The sequence below is a fragment of the Stegodyphus dumicola genome, chromosome 11, assembly GCF_044657685.1.
Source record: "Stegodyphus dumicola isolate Sdum_Otavi_A_Nest chromosome 11, ASM4465768v1".
In the NCBI taxonomy this organism is placed as follows: domain Eukaryota; kingdom Metazoa; phylum Arthropoda; class Arachnida; order Araneae; family Eresidae; genus Stegodyphus; species Stegodyphus dumicola.
In genome coordinates this window covers 167405651-167425473 of record NC_140778.1, presented here as the reverse complement: position 1 = coordinate 167425473, position 19823 = coordinate 167405651, and the positions used below count along the sequence as shown (strand labels likewise).

The following is a 19823-nucleotide window of genomic DNA, read 5'->3' as shown; positions in this document are numbered from 1 at the left end:
GGCATCATCCGATACGGCTTCTGGAACCGGTGAGTCGGGTGTAACTGTAGGACCGGTAGGTGAAGGCGAATCCGGGAAGGACGGCTCCGGGGAGTGTTCTTCAAAGGAAGGGTTGGTTCCCAGATTGTCAGTCAAAGGCGCATCAACCTGTAGGGTAGTCCTCATGTCTGTTCCTGGAGGTGCGGCATCCTCTTGATAGGGCAAGGTATTAGGGTCTGTTGCACTTGTCGATTGGTAGGCAGTGGAAGGTCCATCAGTTCTAGCATCATCTTGGCGAGATGTACGGAATCGTGCAGTCCGTGCCTGTCGTCTTGCCGAGGTGGAGGGAAGGAGAGGCGTCACTAGAGGTGGCTGGAGTAAGCGCTGCCGTTCACGTCGGTGGCGTGCTTGGTGGTTAAGGAATCCACCCCGTGTTTGGCATGAGAAGTCGCACTGGGTACATCTCCAACGATGTTGAATGCCCGATTCGACGACTACGGGCCGGTCTCTAAAGCATTGATGGGTCGAGACCTTAACGGCGATGGGCAATAGGCAGTGTGCACACCAGTTCCGAGTGCTAGCAACATCTATGCCATGTGTGTACAAGAGGTGTCTGCAGAGCGAGTGGCGGAGTTGGGTCCAGCGTTTCGAATGGAATGTCCTATGGCAGTCCCTTTCGGTGCAGTGGAGTGTGTCTTGCATCGGGAAGAGTAGATGGACAATAGAGTCACGTCGGCAGGATGTCTCTGGGCAGGACTCATGATTCTCCACATGAGTGGGCATAGGCAAAGGCTCCCTCACTGACAGGTTCTGCAATGGCCTGCTAGGACGTGGGCCAGGTGCAATTTGCTCAGTAGAAGTCGTAGCAGCATGTGAGCGTATTACATTGCTGTCTGGTGCGGGCAATTCAGTAGAGAGCAGATCAGTCCTTTCTGAGGGAGTGAGGCATAGGATGAGGACGTCCGCATCAGTCGTGTCTCCAGCGCTGGAGGTAGTATCCAAGCGTGTCTGGCAGGGTACTTGAGGTGCGACATCGGATTCACCAGGTAGGTCTTTACTAAGCGAAGTGGTCACCGGGACAGTGGCAGTTAAAGCAGGTTGAGGAGCAGCGTCTGTTGAGCCAGAGGCAGTGCAGTCCGTGTGGACGGGGCCTGGTTCAGGAGCAGCGGGCGGTGAAGAAGCGGCGTCAGTCAGTGTCTCAGGAGTTGAGGAGGTAAAGTCATCGTCTCCAGGAGAGGTGGGAGGCGGAGCCTGTCTGTGACGGAGGTGACGATGGGACCGCAGCTGTTTCTTATTCAGGCAGGAGCGACCACAATCCGGGCAGGTGACGGCAGACGCCAGTTGAGGTGTGGAAGCATTAGTCTTTGGTCCAGGTATGACGGTGGGAGTAGAATTCCTGGCCGGGAGGGTGAAGTATGGTGTCGACGGGATTGACGTCTCCGAAGGTGGCAGCAAGTTCCTTGTGTTCTCCGCAGGAAACACCTTGGACTTAGCAGGTACGTTGGACGTCAGAGACTCCGTCCCCGCGGTGGAGGTGATCACTGCGCAGAGAGGACCGGTTGAAGCAGGATGAGCAGAACTCTCTCTCATGGATGGCGAAGAAAGAGCTTCAGCGTAAGTGCGTGGGGGTGAGATCGTGAGTGTGTTCGATGAGCAGGCATGACCAGCCGCCGTCCGAGCCCGTGTATGATGACATACGGGCGAGATCAATGACCCAGGAATGCTCGCAGCTACCCTTCTGTCAGGAGGTGGGTGGAGCTGACTGTCTTTCTCCTGCACGTGCGTCCTTGTATGCCTTCTGAGGCCCCTTCTGCTCGTACACTCCAATCCGCAGACGTAGCATGCGAATGTAGACTGGGGTGTGGTGGGCGTGTCCTTGGCAGAGGAGGACGTGTGAGCAGACTTGGCGAGTGATGAACCCTCTGGTGTCCTTCGTTCACTATGTTGACAAGTGACCACAGGTAGGAGCGGTGTGCAGCCAGAAGTCTTGGCTTGAATTCTATCCAACAGTTGGTGTAAGTGTCCACCTTTGGAAAGGGGCGGTCCAGAGGGTGTAACGAAAGCTGGCACGTGTCTGGGCAAGGAGGACGACCCGGTGGGCGTGGCTTCACTAGTGGCGATACTCCCGTAGTAGTAGGTGGGCACACTCCTGGCAGACGAGCCGGCTCCGGGCAGGCAAGGCGTGGCACTAGGGACCACAGCGGCGACTCCAGGATGAGCAGTGGCACTAGAAGATGCAGGAACAGCTCTGGAACCTCCAGTGGCAATTTCGGGAGAGGCACTCGCTCCAAGGGCAAGAATAGCTCCGGCAGATCCAGCTACGACACAAGAGTTTCCATCGGAGGATCCATGGTCTGCAGCGGCGACTTGGGAAGTAGCCGGAACGGATTGGATCAATCCAGGGACAGATGCAACCGGGAAGGCTCCGGCCGTCACAGGGATGTCTTCAGAAGCTCCAGGGTAGGCAGGAATGGACTCAGACAATCCGGGGGCCTCAGCTTCTGCATCAGGCGCACCAGGAGAGGCTCCAATAGATCCAGGGATGGCTTGGGAAGCATCAGCGGCTGATCCCGGAGCAAGAGGGACGACTCCATTGGATCCAGGGATAGCTCCAGCGGGAACGGCGGGCACTCCATGGTCAACAGCTGCTCCAGGGACTCCATGAACAGCACGGGAACAGGTTCCAATGGATCCAGCAACAGGACCTCCAGCGGGAACGGCAGGCACTCCACGGTCAACAGCTACAACAGGAACGTCTCCAGGGACTCCATGCACCGTATGGGAACCTGCTCCGGCATCCAGGACTCCAAAACTGGCTTCAGGAGGCGGTGAGCGTCTTCCAGGGCTCCGAACTCCAGGCGGTGGGCGGGGCCTCGGCGGTGGGCGAGGCCTAGAAACAGGAAACATCTTTAGCCACCAGTCTACCTGTAAAAACAGTAAGAAGTGACCAAAAAAGATGAAAAAGTATCGGCAACTCGACCGATTTACTACACTTTGATCTTGGCCGAAAGGCCGAGAAGCGATGCAGAATTCTCTGGCGTGATGAATTCACTTTCAATTTTTCATATTTCAAAAGTCCTGAGCATTCGTGCAGGGGGAGAAGGGGGTGCAGAAGACTCAGGTTAGCGAGTGCTGCTTGGGGGTTTTTTATGATATGTCGTTATTTCATCCTCCTCCTGTGTTACAAAAAAAGAGGTGTACAAGGATGACCAATTTCTGTCTAGTCAAGTGGATCATTTTGCGGTCCTTTCTAATGTTCCCATTCTGGAGGCGTCAGTCCCCTCCTCCTTGGGCGGGGCTAGTTTTAAAAAGCCAAGGACGTCAAAAGTTCATTTCATTCAAGATTCAATTGCAAATTTTATTCTTACTACAGCAAATGAACCACAATGCTGAAATATCCTCACAGATATTTCTACAATATCGCAATAACTTACAGTAGTTATATTGGACGTTTTACGGAAACGTTGGCCGGAACAAAATTCAAAGTAGAAAAAGTTAATCCGATCTCAACGCGAAATCGCTACAGTCAATAACAGCAGTAAGTAAACAACTGAATTCCGGTGTTTTCCTCCAGCTTTTATAAGCTTATGCACCATGCAACATAATATTCTCGTATTTTCTCAATTTTTTTTCAGATGGGAAAAGAGGACAATGAAATATTCATGAAAGTGTTCATTTCTCTGGAGTAGCTTCCTCCTCCGAAAAATCTCATTCTTCACTGCAGGTGAATATAAAACAAATGTAATTACAAAGGCAATAAAAATAGCAAAACCAAAAATAAATAAATAAATATTCCTGGAGTTATCGAATGCCCATGCTTGGGAAGAAATTATTTTTTGTGATTAAACAAATATTGAGACAGTAAAATTTATCAGCCAAAACTGCATTACATAATGCCAGAGTTTGACACAAACTCGACATGCACAGTCCAGCACATGGTTTCCAACTCAGAGATACTCTCTCTCTCTCTCTCTTCAGTTCAAACGTTGCACTTGAAAACACAGAGTGAAATATTAGGAACTTAAAACAATTAAACAAACAGAAAAATTACAAAAAACACTTTACAAATTCATTTGTAATATGTACAATAAAACAGTACTTTTTAATTTACAATTAATGATTACTTTGTATTCTACACTTCCACACTAGTGGCGGGCAAGCCATCTCAAAACTCAGAATAAACTGCTTCCTGCATAGTGCAGCCATCTATTGGCATTTTCCCGTTTGTTAATATTAATGTGCCAACAAAATAAATGAATGAATGAATAAAAACATAAATACAACAATCCTTAACAATAATTGTAGACCATTACAATTAGCTGGCGTTTAGAAATCATACAGAGACAAACAAAACATTAGGAAACAGACAGAAAAATCTTTGTTGCTGCAGTGTGCCTACAAACATTTTACACCCTTTTGAGAGTTATTTACAATAAAAAGGCTCGTGTGTTGAAAGAAGCAATGTGTATACGCGCGCTGTAGTGGGAAAGATCTGGCAAATGTGAATAGGAATTCTCTCAAACTTACATGAAATGAGACAAAAATGTTACTGCAAATGAAATTTGAGTGATATTTCGAGGCCGATCTTCCTTCAATCAGTCAGACAGAATGAGTAAGTTGTTAACAGTACGGGGAAAGAAATGTGGATTTTATGGGATTTCTGTAAATACGAATAAAACTTCGTATTTACAGAAACCAGAACTTGACACTGAAAAGAACGAGGGTTAAACCCGAGGCTCCAGAATGTTCCCATTCCGAGGAAAAGAACGAGGGGCCCGAGTTAAAAAAAAGGCAGGTCGCCGCACACTCGTACAAAGGTATGATGTTGTCAGACCTTCGGTTTTCTGAAATTTGAAGGGGCCATTTTAAAAGGACGTTTTCCTGAGGATGCAGTGGGTGAGTGAAGTTTCTGCTTTTTGGATATATTGTGGGCCGTATCCTGCAAGTAGTGCCATAGCAGGCCAACCCGTGGCGAGGGCGGAATAAATTCCTAACCACAAGCCTATCTGCAAAAATTAGTTTAATATCTTGACGTCATGTCGACGTCGTATCAGATATTAAGCTGATAAGAACAGATGTTTTTTATTGAACAATATTTTTGGCCACTTTACAGAAGAATGATATTTGCGTGGCAGAAATATCATTTTACAATTCTATTATACATTAATTTTCTATTTACAATTATTTACAGAGCGAAGCAGATATGTACAACAACTATTTTCAGAACCAAGCACTTATGTACAACATACTAGGTTTTTCTTTCTACTTACATATTTCGGGGGTTTGTACTTTGTGAACACTTAATCGGATAGTTCAGTGAGTCCATGTTAAATTTACCAGTTCTCCTGTCTGACGTCCGTGAGATGCTCCATATAGATATCCCTTGATTTACTTATTGTTTCACTTACGATGAGCTTTCGCATAAGTGATGCGTACTTCCTGCTGCAGATCCTGCTGAGAACTTTATCGTTGTTTGGATCCCATGATCCTAGTGCTCCGATTACAATTGCTTCTACGCGCACATCGTTGTATGTAGATTTCAGTGCTTCGATTAGCGGACGGTACTTGTTCATCTTCTCTCGGCGAGCAGCATCAAATGAAGACCGACGGTTGTCAAAAGCAACTGTTATGTCTAGGATGAGGCATGCGTTGTCTCTTGTTAGGATGATGTCCGGGCGTAGCGGGAGTCCTCTGACTGGCCGGTTCTCGGAGAGGAGCTGCCACCTTCCACTGGCTGCCTTTTTAATCCTCTCTACCACTGCATTGTGCCTCGCTTGGTAGAGACGGCTGTATCTCATGCAGTGGCAGAGGACATGCGGGAGGGTCTCGAGCTCAAAGTTGCACCTTCTACAGCCACGGGAGCCATTCACATTGCGACGAACACCGTTCAGGGGGACGAGGTTTAGCCTTGCACGATGTATAAATCGCCAGTCGGCGAATCGTGTAAATGCCCCGTTCCGGAAAAAGTGAGAGCTTGCTTTGGCAGCCGCTGCGCATTCCATCGCCTTGCCCTGGTTGGGATAAGTGATGAGTTTCTCTGCGCGGGATTTCTTGATGGCATTCCGCAGGGTGCGGAATACAAGGCGTCGCTTGCCGGCTGTTATGGTGGTACCGTCATGAGAGATCTCCACAGTGTGGTCGTCAGAAATTGTCCACGTGACTTTTAGGCGACGGGCTGCGCTTCTGGCCGCGGACCAAACTGATGAAATTGGGTTGGAGGTGCTCCTGGGAAAGTCTTCGTCACATCCCGAAAGGAAAGCTGCAATCTCAGAGAAGGAAGGAACCCTTTTCAGTCGTCCACTTACAAGTCGCGTAAGGTCCTCCCAAGCGAGCTGTTGTATCCCAGGGTCCAATGAAGTGAGCAACTTGAAAGCGCTGTCAATCCTTGCTATATCTGAGCTTTCGGCAGCCAGCGGGATACCAAAGCATGCAGATTCCTTCGCGCCGTAAAGATATTCATTTGCCGCCTCGGGAGGTAGGTTGAGAGTCCTCTTTAGTAGCGGGCGCACATGTGAGTCAATCTTTGCCCAGTCGGTTTTCTTCAACCGGGCCGTCCTCATATCAAAATCCATTGATGGAAACACAAAGGATTTGAGCGCGTCAATGCGCTGCCAGGGAGCAAGTGGCGAATTCAGGATCATCTCGCATTTCTGTAGGTAAGTATTGAGTGCCTCGATGTCCGGTGGTTGGTTGAATCCAATTGGTTTCCCCAAAAATTCCTCACCTTCACCCTCACGAAGACACCTGATGGCAGTGCCGTCGATCGAGAACTGAGAGTGGCGGACACCCGTTGGGCGAGCTCCGGAGATATGTAGGGAGAAGCATTTTCTGGGGTTGATGTAGAGGCCAAGCTTTCCAACCAGGTTGTGCGTCAGATTGAGTTGAGTTTGCAGCTCCGCAGGGGAGGGCGCGAGTAGCAGTAGGTCGTCGGCATACGCCAGTATGCGGTGTAGAGGACTTTGCCCTTGGACTGCGACAAGTATCGGGTTGATGGTCAAGTTGAACAACAGCCCACTTAGGGGGCAACCCTGACGTACTCCGATGTCAATTGGAATTGGATCCGTGGGGCCTTCCTCTGTGAAGACGCGTGTGGACGCATCCGTGTACAGCTCCTGTATCAGCTCGGTGAAATGATTCCCAACTCCAGAGGCTCGAAGCGCAGCAAAAATTGCATCGTGGGGCACGGATCCGAAGGCATTGGATAGGTCCAATGACGCCAGGCAGGTGTCAGATTGGCTGGTCCGTGCTAGCTGGATTCTCTGCTGAACAACGAAGTTATTTTCAAACACCCCGTCGAAGGGTAGAAATCCCTTCTGTGACGGGGAGAGGATGCAGTTGTCGATGAGCCAAGAAGTGAACCGTCGTGCCAGGCAACCACAGAACAGCTTGGCAATCGTAACACTCAGCGAGATAGGACGCCAGTTTTTGATGTTATGCGGGTCACCCCCTTTGGGTAACATGATAGTACGAGAGTCTTTCCAAGCTGCAGGGACTTTCCTAGCTTTCAAGCAGATGTTGAAGATGGCTGCGAGTACTGTACAGTCCGGATCAACGGCCTTCCAATGGTTGTATGAGAGTCGATCGTGTCCGGGTGCCGAGTTTTCAGCTGAATAGAGTTTCCTTGCGATCTCTGCAGGAGAAAATGGAGAGAGGTCAAGTTCTCTGGGGAGAGGGGATGGTGAGGTGTACACTGAGGTGTCAACTCGGTTGTTGCATAGGGCAGCAGCAAAGTGAACTTGTATATCCTGTCTTCCAATTGGGCATCTCTGTGAATCATCCCCGCAAATCAGTCGGACCGCTCTGCGTCGGTTACGACGGTAGAGTTTCTGGAGCATTTTTGGGTCATCACGTATCTTGGCGGAATTGTTGTTGTTTCCAGTTACATCCTCGCTAGCGGGAGGAAGACGAACTGCACTCGCGGCGGCCATCAAGATCTCGTCAAGTAACGTGGAAAAGGCATCCCACTCCTCAGTGGTCATCGGGTCGGAAAACTCTTCCAGTCGTTCTACGAAGTGTTCAAGGGGGGACGTGACTTGTATTTCTACACCACCCAGTGGAGATCTCTCGGCATCATCCGATACGGCTTCTGGAACCGGTGAGTCGGGTGTAACTGTAGGACCGGTAGGTGAAGGCGAATCCGGGAAGGACGGCTCCGGGGAGTGTTCTTCAAAGGAAGGGTTGGTTCCCAGATTGTCAGTCAAAGGCGCATCAACCTGTGGGGTAGTCCTCATGTCTGTTCCTGGAGGTGCGGCATCCTCTTGATAGGGCAAGGTATTAGGGTCTGTTGCACTTGTCGATTGGTAGGCAGTGGAAGGTCCATCAGTTCTAGCATCATCTTGGCGAGATGTACGGAATCGTGCAGTCCGTGCCTGTCGTCTTGCCGAGGTGGAGGGAAGGAGAGGCGTCACTAGAGGTGGCTGGAGTAAGCGCTGCCGTTCACGTCGGTGGCGTGCTTGGTGGTTAAGGAATCCACCCCGTGTTTGGCATGAGAAGTCGCACTGGGTACATCTCCAACGATGTTGAATGCCCGATTCGACGACTACGGGCCGGTCTCTAAAGCATTGATGGGTCGAGACCTTAACGGCGATGGGCAATAGGCAGTGTGCACACCAGTTCCGAGTGCTAGCAACATCTATGCCATGTGTGTACAAGAGGTGTCTGCAGAGCGAGTGGCGGAGTTGGGTCCAGCGTTTCGAATGGAATGTCCTATGGCAGTCCCTTTCGGTGCAGTGGAGTGTGTCTTGCATCGGGAAGAGTAGATGGACAATAGAGTCACGTCGGCAGGATGTCTCTGGGCAGGACTCATGATTCTCCACATGAGTGGGCATAGGCAAAGGCTCCCTCACTGACAGGTTCTGCAATGGCCTGCTAGGACGTGGGCCAGGTGCAATTTGCTCAGTAGAAGTCGTAGCAGCATGTGAGCGTATTACATTGCTGTCTGGTGCGGGCAATTCAGTAGAGAGCAGATCAGTCCTTTCTGAGGGAGTGAGGCATAGGATGAGGACGTCCGCATCAGTCGTGTCTCCCGCGCTGGAGGTAGTATCCAAGCGTGTCTGGCAGGGTACTTGAGGTGCGACATCGGATTCACCAGGTAGGTCTTTACTAGGCGAAGTGGTCACCGGGACAGTGGCAGTTAAAGCAGGTTGAGGAGCAGCGTCTGTTGAGCCAGAGGCAGTGCAGTCCGTGTGGACGGGGCCTGGTGCAGGAGCAGCGGGCGGTGAAGAAGCGGCGTCAGTCAGTGTCTCAGGAGTTGAGGAGGTAAAGTCATCGTCTCCAGGAGAGGTGGGAGGCGGAGCCTGTCTGTGACGGAGGTGACGATGGGACCGCAGCTGTTTCTTATTCAGGCAGGAGCGACCACAATCCGGGCAGGTGACGGCAGACGCCAGTTGAGGTGTGGAAGCATTAGTCTTTGGTCCAGGTATGACGGTGGGAGTAGAATTCCTGGCCGGGAGGGTGAAGTATGGTGTCGACGGGATTGACGTCTCCGAAGGTGGCAGCAAGTTCCTTGTGTTCTCCGCAGGAAACACCTTGGATTTAGCAGGTACGTTGGACGTCAGAGACTCCGTCCCCGCGGTGGAGGTGATCACTGCGCAGAGAGGACCGGTTGAAGCAGGATGAGCAGAACTCTCTCTCATGGATGGCGAAGAAAGAGCTTCAGCGTAAGTGCGTGGGGGTGAGATCGTGAGTGTGTTCGATGAGCAGGCATGACCAGCCGCCGTCCGAGCCCGTGTATGATGACATACGGGCGAGATCAATGACCCAGGAATGCTCGCAGCTACCCTTCTGTCAGGAGGTGGGTGGAGCTGACTGTCTTTCTCCTGCACGTGCGTCCTTGTATGCCTTCTGAGGCCCCTTCTGCTCGTACACTCCAATCCGCAGACGTAGCATGCGAATGTAGACTGGGGTGTGGTGGGCGTGTCCTTGGCAGAGGAGGACGTGTGAGCAGACTTGGCGAGTGATGAACCCTCTGGTGTCCTTCGTTCACTAGGTTGACAAGTGACCACAGGTAGGAGCGGTGTGCAGCCAGAAGTCTTGGCTTGAATTCTATCCAACAGTTGGTGTAAGTGTCCACCTTTGGAAAGGGGCGGTCCAGAGGGTGTAACGAAAGCTGGCACGTGTCTGGGCAAGGAGGACGACCCGGTGGGCGTGGCTTCACTAGTGGCGATACTCCCGTAGTAGTAGGTGGGCACACTCCTGGCAGACGAGCCGGCTCCGGGCAGGCAAGGCGTGGCACTAGGGACCACAGCGGCGACTCCAGGATGAGCAGTGGCACTAGAAGATGCAGGAACAGCTCTGGAACCTCCAGTGGCAATTTCGGGAGAGGCAATCGCTCCAAGGGCAAGAATAGCTCCGGCAGATCCAGCTACGACACAAGAGTTTCCATCGGAGGATCCATGGTCTGCAGCGGCGACTTGGGAAGTAGCCGGAACGGATTGGATCAATCCAGGGACAGATGCAACCGGGAAGGCTCCGGCCGTCACAGGGATGTCTTCAGAAGCTCCAGGGTAGGCAGGAATGGACTCAGACAATCCGGGGGCCTCAGCTTCTGCATCAGGCGCACCAGGAGAGGCTCCAATAGATCCAGGGATGGCTTGGGAAGCATCAGCGGCTGATCCCGGAGCAAGAGGGACGACTCCATTGGATCCAGGGATAGCTCCAGCGGGAACGGCGGGCACTCCATGGTCAACAGCTGCTCCAGGGACTCCATGAACAGCACGGGAACAGGTTCCAATGGATCCAGCAACAGGACCTCCAGCGGGAACGGCAGGCACTCCACGGTCAACAGCTACAACAGGAACGTCTCCAGGGACTCCATGCACCGTATGGGAACCTGCTCCGGCATCCAGGACTCCAAAACTGGCTTCAGGAGGCGGTGAGCGTCTTCCAGGGCTCCGAACTCCAGGCGGTGGGCGGGGCCTCGGCGGTGGGCGAGGCCTAGAAACAGGAAACATCTTTAGCCACCAGTCTACCTGTAAAAACAGTAAGAAGTGACCAAAAAAGATGAAAAAGTATCGGCAACTCGACCGATTTACTACACTTTGATCTTAGCCGAAAGGCCGAGAAGCGATGCAGAATTCTCTGGCGTGATGAATTCACTTTCAATTTTTCATATTTCAAAAGTCCTGAGCATTCGTGCAGGGGGAGAAGGGGGTGCAGAAGACTCAGGTTAGCGAGTGCTGCTTGGGGGTTTTTTATGATATGTCGTTATTTCATCCTCCTCCTGTGTTACAAAAAAAGAGGTGTACAAGGATGACCAATTTCTGTCTAGTCAAGTGGATCATTTTGCGGTCCTTTCTAATGTTCCCATTCTGGAGGCGTCAGTCCCCTCCTCCTTGGGCGGGGCTAGTTTTAAAAAGCCAAGGACGTCAAAAGTTCATTTCATTCAAGATTCAATTGCAAATTTTATTCTTACTACAGCAAATGAACCACAATGCTGAAATATCCTCACAGATATTTCTACAATATCGCAATAACTTACAGTAGTTATATTGGACGTTTTACGGAAACGTTGGCCGGAACAAAATTCAAAGTAGAAAAAGTTAATCCGATCTCAACGCGAAATCGCTACAGTCAATAACAGCAGTAAGTAAACAACTGAATTCCGGTGTTTTCCTCCAGCTTTTATAAGCTTATGCACCATGCAACATAATATTCTCGTATTTTCTCAATTTTTTTTCAGATGGGAAAAGAGGACAATGAAATATTCATGAAAGTGTTCATTTCTCTGGAGTAGCTTCCTCCTCCGAAAAATCTCATTCTTCACTGCAGGTGAATATAAAACAAATGTAATTACAAAGGCAATAAAAATAGCAAAACCAAAAATAAATAAATAAATATTCCTGGAGTTATCGAATGCCCATGCTTGGGAAGAAATTATTTTTTGTGATTAAACAAATATTGAGACAGTAAAATTTATCAGCCAAAACTGCATTACATAATGCCAGAGTTTGATTGACACAAACTCGACATGCACAGTCCAGCACATGGTTTCCAACTCAGAGATACTCTCTCTCTCTTCAGTTCAAACGTTGCACTTGAAAACACAGAGTGAAATATTAGGAACTTAAAACAATTAAACAAACAGAAAAATTACAAAAAACACTTTACAAATTCATTTGTAATATGTACAATAAAACAGTACTTTTTAATTTACAATTAATGATTACTTTGTATTCTACACTTCCACACTAGTGGCGGGCAAGCCATCTCAAAACTCAGAATAAACTGCTTCCTGCATAGTGCAGCCATCTATTGGCATTTTCCCGTTTGTTAATATTAATGTGCCAACAAAATAAATGAATGAATGAATAAAAACATAAATACAACAATCCTTAACAATAATTGTAGACCATTACAATTAGCTGGCGTTTAGAAATCATACAGAGACAAACAAAACATTAGGAAACAGACAGAAAAATCTTTGTTGCTGCAGTGTGCCTACAAACATTTTACACCCTTTTGAGAGTTATTTACAATAAAAAGGCTCGTGTGTTGAAAGAAGCAATGTGTATACGCGCGCTGTAGTGGGAAAGATCTGGCAAATGTGAATAGGAATTCTCTCAAACTTACATGAAATGAGACAAAAATGTTACTGCAAATGAAATTTGAGTGATATTTCGAGGCCGATCTTCCTTCAATCAGTCAGACAGAATGAGTAAGTTGTTAACAGTACGGGGAAAGAAATGTGGATTTTATGGGATTTCTGTAAATACGAATAAAACTTCGTATTTACAGAAACCAGAACTTGACACTGAAAAGAACGAGGGTTAAACCCGAGGCTCCAGAATGTTCCCATTCCGAGGAAAAGAACGAGGGGCCCGAGTTAAAAAAAAGGCAGGTCGCCGCACACTCGTACAAAGGTATGATGTTGTCAGACCTTCGGTTTTCTGAAATTTGAAGGGGCCATTTTAAAAGGACGTTTTCCTGAGGATGCAGTGGGTGAGTGAAGTTTCTGCTTTTTGGATATATTGTGGGCCGTATCCTGCAAGTAGTGCCATAGCAGGCCAACCCGTGGCGAGGGCGGAATAAATTCCTAACCACAAGCCTATCTGCAAAAATTAGTTTAATATCTTGACGTCATGTCGACGTCGTATCAGATATTAAGCTGATAAGAACAGATGTTTTTTATTGAACAATATTTTTGGCCACTTTACAGAAGAATGATATTTGCGTGGCAGAAATATCATTTTACAATTCTATTATACATTAATTTTCTATTTACAATTATTTACAGAGCGAAGCAGATATGTACAACAACTATTTTCAGAACCAAGCACTTATGTACAACATACTAGGTTTTTCTTTCTACTTACATATTTCGGGGGTTTGTACTTTGTGAACACTTAATCGGATAGTTCAGTGAGTCCATGTTAAATTTACCAGTTCTCCTGTCTGACGTCCGTGAGATGCTCCATATAGATATCCCTTGATTTACTTATTGTTTCACTTACGATGAGCTTTCGCATAAGTGATGCGTACTTCCTGCTGCAGATCCTGCTGAGAACTTTATCGTTGTTTGGATCCCATGATCCTAGTGCTCCGATTACAATTGCTTCTACGCGCACATCGTTGTATGTAGATTTCAGTGCTTCGATTAGCGGACGGTACTTGTTCATCTTCTCTCGGCGAGCAGCATCAAATGAAGACCGACGGTTGTCAAAAGCAACTGTTATGTCTAGGATGAGGCATGCGTTGTCTCTTGTTAGGATGATGTCCGGGCGTAGCGGGAGTCCTCTGACTGGCCGGTTCTCGGAGAGGAGCTGCCACCTTCCACTGGCTGCCTTTTTAATCCTCTCTACCACTGCATTGTGCCTCGCTTGGTAGAGACGGCTGTATCTCATGCAGTGGCAGAGGACATGCGGGAGGGTCTCGAGCTCAAAGTTGCACCTTCTGCAGCCACGGGAGCCATTCACATTGCGACGAACACCGTTCAGGGGGACGAGGTTTAGCCTTGCACGATGTATAAATCGCCAGTCGGCGAATCGTGTAAATGCCCCGTTCCGGAAAAAGTGAGAGCTTGCTTTGGCAGCCGCTGCGCATTCCATCGCCTTGCCCTGGTTGGGATAAGTGATGAGTTTCTCTGCGCGGGATTTCTTGATGGCATTCCGCAGGGTGCGGAATACAAGGCGTCGCTTGCCGGCTGTTATGGTGGTACCGTCATGAGAGATCTCCACAGTGTGGTCGTCAGAAATTGTCCACGTGACTTTTAGGCGACGGGCTGCGCTTCTGGCCGCGGACCAAACTGATGAAATTGGGTTGGAGGTGCTCCTGGGAAAGTCTTCGTCACATCCCGAAAGGAAAGCTGCAATCTCAGAGAAGGAAGGAACCCTTTTCAGTCGTCCACTTACAAGTCGCGTAAGGTCCTCCCAAGCGAGCTGTTGTATCCCAGGGTCCAATGAAGTGAGCAGCTTGAAAGCGCTGTCAATCCTTGCTATATCTGAGCTTTCGGCAGCCAGCGGGATACCAAAGCATGCAGATTCCTTCGCGCCGTAAAGATATTCATTTGCCGCCTCGGGAGGTAGGTTGAGAGTCCTCTTTAGTAGCGGGCGCACATGTGAGTCAATCTTTGCCCAGTCGGTTTTCTTCAACCGGGCCGTCCTCATATCAAAATCCATTGATGGAAACACAAAGGATTTGAGCGCGTCAATGCGCTGCCAGGGAGCAAGTGGCGAATTCAGGATCATCTCGCATTTCTGTAGGTAAGTATTGAGTGCCTCGATGTCCGGTGGTTGGTTGAATCCAATTGGTTTCCCCAAAAATTCCTCACCTTCACCCTCACGAAGACACCTGATGGCAGTGCCGTCGATCGAGAACTGAGAGTGGCGGACACCCGTTGGGCGAGCTCCGGAGATATGTAGGGAGAAGCATTTTCTGGGGTTGATGTAGAGGCCAAGCTTTCCAACCAGGTTGTGCGTCAGATTGAGTTGAGTTTGCAGCTCCGCAGGGGAGGGCGCGAGTAGCAGTAGGTCGTCGGCATACGCCAGTATGCGGTGTAGAGGACTTTGCCCTTGGACTGCGACAAGTATCGGGTTGATGGTCAAGTTGAACAACAGCCCACTTAGGGGGCAACCCTGACGTACTCCGATGTCAATTGGAATTGGATCCGTGGGGCCTTCCTCTGTGAAGACGCGTGTGGACGCATCCGTGTACAGCTCCTGTATCAGCTCGGTGAAATGATTCCCAACTCCAGAGGCTCGAAGCGCAGCAAAAATTGCATCGTGGGGCACGGATCCGAAGGCATTGGATAGGTCCAATGACGCCAGGCAGGTGTCAGATTGGCTGGTCCGTGCTAGCTGGATTCTCTGCTGAACAACGAAGTTATTTTCAAACACCCCGTCGAAGGGTAGAAATCCCTTCTGTGACGGGGAGAGGATGCAGTTGTCGATGAGCCAAGAAGTGAACCGTCGTGCCAGGCAACCACAGAACAGCTTGGCAATCGTAACACTCAGCGAGATAGGACGCCAGTTTTTGATGTTATGCGGGTCACCCCCTTTGGGTAACAGGATAGTACGAGAGTCTTTCCAAGCTGCAGGGACTTTCCTAGCTTTCAAGCAGATGTTGAAGATGGCTGCGAGTACTGTACAGTCCGGATCAACGGCCTTCCAATGGTTGTATGAGAGTCGATCGTGTCCGGGTGCCGAGTTTTCAGCTGAATAGAGTTTCCTTGCGATCTCTGCAGGAGAAAATGGAGAGAGGTCAAGTTCTCTGGGGAGAGGGGATGGTGAGGTGTACACTGAGGTGTCAACTCGGTTGTTGCATAGGGCAGCAGCAAAGTGATCTTGTATATCCTGTCTTCCAATTGGGCATCTCTGTGAATCATCCCCGCAAATCAGTCGGACCGCTCTGCGTCGGTTACGACGGTAGAGTTTCTGGAGCAACTTTGGGTCATCACGTATCTTGGCGGAATTGTTGTTGTTTCCACTTACATCCTCGCTAGCGGGAGGAAGACGAACTGCACTCGCGGCGGCCATCAAGATCTCGTCAAGTAACGTGGAAAAGGCATCCCACTGCTCAGTGGTCATCGGGTCGGAAAACTCTTCCAGTCGTTCTACGAAGTGTTCAAGGGGGGACGTGACTTGTATTTCTACACCACCCAGTGGAGATCTCTCGGCATCATCCGATACGGCTTCTGGAACCGGTGAGTCGGGTGTAACTGTAGGACCGGTAGGTGAAGGCGAATCCGGGAAGGACGGCTCCGGGGAGTGTTCTTCAAAGGAAGGGTTGGTTCCCAGATTGTCAGTCAAAGGCGCATCAACCTGTAGGGTAGTCCTCATGTCTGTTCCTGGAGGTGCGGCATCCTCTTGATAGGGCAAGGTATTAGGGTCTGTTGCACTTGTCGATTGGTAGGCAGTGGAAGGTCCATCAGTTCTAGCATCATCTTGGCGAGATGTACGGAATCGTGCAGTCCGTGCCTGTCGTCTTGCCGAGGTGGAGGGAAGGAGAGGCGTCACTAGAGGTGGCTGGAGTAAGCGCTGCCGTTCACGTCGGTGGCGTGCTTGGTGGTTAAGGAATCCACCCCGTGTTTGGCATGAGAAGTCGCACTGGGTACATCTCCAACGATGTTGAATGCCCGATTCGACGACTACGGGCCGGTCTCTAAAGCATTGATGGGTCGAGACCTTAACGGCGATGGGCAATAGGCAGTGTGCACACCAGTTCCGAGTGCTAGCAACATCTATGCCATGTGTGTACAAGAGGTGTCTGCAGAGCGAGTGGCGGAGTTGGGTCCAGCGTTTCGAATGGAATGTCCTATGGCAGTCCCTTTCGGTGCAGTGGAGTGTGTCTTGCATCGGGAAGAGTAGATGGACAATAGAGTCACGTCGGCAGGATGTCTCTGGGCAGGACTCATGATTCTCCACATGAGTGGGCATAGGCAAAGGCTCCCTCACTGACAGGTTCTGCAATGGCCTGCTAGGACGTGGGCCAGGTGCAATTTGCTCAGTAGAAGTCGTAGCAGCATGTGAGCGTATTACATTGCTGTCTGGTGCGGGCAATTCAGTAGAGAGCAGATCAGTCCTTTCTGAGGGAGTGAGGCATAGGATGAGGACGTCCGCATCAGTCGTGTCTCCAGCGCTGGAGGTAGTATCCAAGCGTGTCTGGCAGGGTACTTGAGGTGCGACATCGGATTCACCAGGTAGGTCTTTACTAAGCGAAGTGGTCACCGGGACAGTGGCAGTTAAAGCAGGTTGAGGAGCAGCGTCTGTTGAGCCAGAGGCAGTGCAGTCCGTGTGGACGGGGCCTGGTTCAGGAGCAGCGGGCGGTGAAGAAGCGGCGTCAGTCAGTGTCTCAGGAGTTGAGGAGGTAAAGTCATCGTCTCCAGGAGAGGTGGGAGGCGGAGCCTGTCTGTGACGGAGGTGACGATGGGACCGCAGCTGTTTCTTATTCAGGCAGGAGCGACCACAATCCGGGCAGGTGACGGCAGACGCCAGTTGAGGTGTGGAAGCATTAGTCTTTGGTCCAGGTATGACGGTGGGAGTAGAATTCCTGGCCGGGAGGGTGAAGTATGGTGTCGACGGGATTGACGTCTCCGAAGGTGGCAGCAAGTTCCTTGTGTTCTCCGCAGGAAACACCTTGGACTTAGCAGGTACGTTGGACGTCAGAGACTCCGTCCCCGCGGTGGAGGTGATCACTGCGCAGAGAGGACCGGTTGAAGCAGGATGAGCAGAACTCTCTCTCATGGATGGCGAAGAAAGAGCTTCAGCGTAAGTGCGTGGGGGTGAGATCGTGAGTGTGTTCGATGAGCAGGCATGACCAGCCGCCGTCCGAGCCCGTGTATGATGACATACGGGCGAGATCAATGACCCAGGAATGCTCGCAGCTACCCTTCTGTCAGGAGGTGGGTGGAGCTGACTGTCTTTCTCCTGCACGTGCGTCCTTGTATGCCTTCTGAGGCCCCTTCTGCTCGTACACTCCAATCCGCAGACGTAGCATGCGAATGTAGACTGGGGTGTGGTGGGCGTGTCCTTGGCAGAGGAGGACGTGTGAGCAGACTTGGCGAGTGATGAACCCTCTGGTGTCCTTCGTTCACTATGTTGACAAGTGACCACAGGTAGGAGCGGTGTGCAGCCAGAAGTCTTGGCTTGAATTCTATCCAACAGTTGGTGTAAGTGTCCACCTTTGGAAAGGGGCGGTCCAGAGGGTGTAACGAAAGCTGGCACGTGTCTGGGCAAGGAGGACGACCCGGTGGGCGTGGCTTCACTAGTGGCGATACTCCCGTAGTAGTAGGTGGGCACACTCCTGGCAGACGAGCCGGCTCCGGGCAGGCAAGGCGTGGCACTAGGGACCACAGCGGCGACTCCAGGATGAGCAGTGGCACTAGAAGATGCAGGAACAGCTCTGGAACCTCCAGTGGCAATTTCGGGAGAGGCACTCGCTCCAAGGGCAAGAATAGCTCCGGCAGATCCAGCTACGACACAAGAGTTTCCATCGGAGGATCCATGGTCTGCAGCGGCGACTTGGGAAGTAGCCGGAACGGATTGGATCAATCCAGGGACAGATGCAACCGGGAAGGCTCCGGCCGTCACAGGGATGTCTTCAGAAGCTCCAGGGTAGGCAGGAATGGACTCAGACAATCCGGGGGCCTCAGCTTCTGCATCAGGCGCACCAGGAGAGGCTCCAATAGATCCAGGGATGGCTTGGGAAGCATCAGCGGCTGATCCCGGAGCAAGAGGGACGACTCCATTGGATCCAGGGATAGCTCCAGCGGGAACGGCGGGCACTCCATGGTCAACAGCTGCTCCAGGGACTCCATGAACAGCACGGGAACAGGTTCCAATGGATCCAGCAACAGGACCTCCAGCGGGAACGGCAGGCACTCCACGGTCAACAGCTACAACAGGAACGTCTCCAGGGACTCCATGCACCGTATGGGAACCTGCTCCGGCATCCAGGACTCCAAAACTGGCTTCAGGAGGCGGTGAGCGTCTTCCAGGGCTCCGAACTCCAGGCGGTGGGCGGGGCCTCGGCGGTGGGCGAGGCCTAGAAACAGGAAACATCTTTAGCCACCAGTCTACCTGTAAAAACAGTAAGAAGTGACCAAAAAAGATGAAAAAGTATCGGCAACTCGACCGATTTACTACACTTTGATCTTGGCCGAAAGGCCGAGAAGCGATGCAGAATTCTCTGGCGTGATGAATTCACTTTCAATTTTTCATATTTCAAAAGTCCTGAGCATTCGTGCAGGGGGAGAAGGGGGTGCAGAAGACTCAGGTTAGCGAGTGCTGCTTGGGGGTTTTTTATGATATGTCGTTATTTCATCCTCCTCCTGTGTTACAAAAAAAGAGGTGTACAAGGATGACCAATTTCTGTCTAGTCAAGTGGATCATTTTGCGGTCCTTTCTAATGTTCCCATTCTGGAGGCGTCAGTCCCCTCCTCCTTGGGCGGGGCTAGTTTTAAAAAGCCAAGGACGTCAAAAGTTCATTTCATTCAAGATTCAATTGCAAATTTTATTCTTACTACAGCAAATGAACCACAATGCTGAAATATCCTCACAGATATTTCTACAATATCGCAATAACTTACAGTAGTTATATTGGACGTTTTACGGAAACGTTGGCCGGAACAAAATTCAAAGTAGAAAAAGTTAATCCGATCTCAACGCGAAATCGCTACAGTCAATAACAGCAGTAAGTAAACAACTGAATTCCGGTGTTTTCCTCCAGCTTTTATAAGCTTATGCACCATGCAACATAATATTCTCGTATTTTCTCAATTTTTTTTCAGATGGGAAAAGAGGACAATGAAATATTCATGAAAGTGTTCATTTCTCTGGAGTAGCTTCCTCCTCCGAAAAATCTCATTCTTCACTGCAGGTGAATATAAAACAAATGTAATTACAAAGGCA

General features: G+C 50.1%; 5 pseudogenes; all 5 read right to left on the bottom strand.

The window, feature by feature from the left end:
• Window positions 1–2853: 2853 nt before the first annotated feature.
• On the bottom strand, window positions 2854–3003 carry LOC146994677 (U2 spliceosomal RNA; annotated as a pseudogene).
• Window positions 3004–4901: 1898 nt separating this feature from the next.
• Window positions 4902–5075, bottom strand: LOC146994676 (U2 spliceosomal RNA; annotated as a pseudogene).
• A 5823-nt stretch (window positions 5076–10898) lies between these two features.
• On the bottom strand, window positions 10899–11048 carry LOC146994675 (U2 spliceosomal RNA; annotated as a pseudogene).
• Window positions 11049–12944: 1896 nt separating this feature from the next.
• LOC146994674 (U2 spliceosomal RNA) lies at window positions 12945–13118 on the bottom strand (annotated as a pseudogene).
• A 5823-nt stretch (window positions 13119–18941) lies between these two features.
• LOC146994673 (U2 spliceosomal RNA) lies at window positions 18942–19091 on the bottom strand (annotated as a pseudogene).
• Between the last annotated feature and the right edge of the window lie 732 nt (window positions 19092–19823).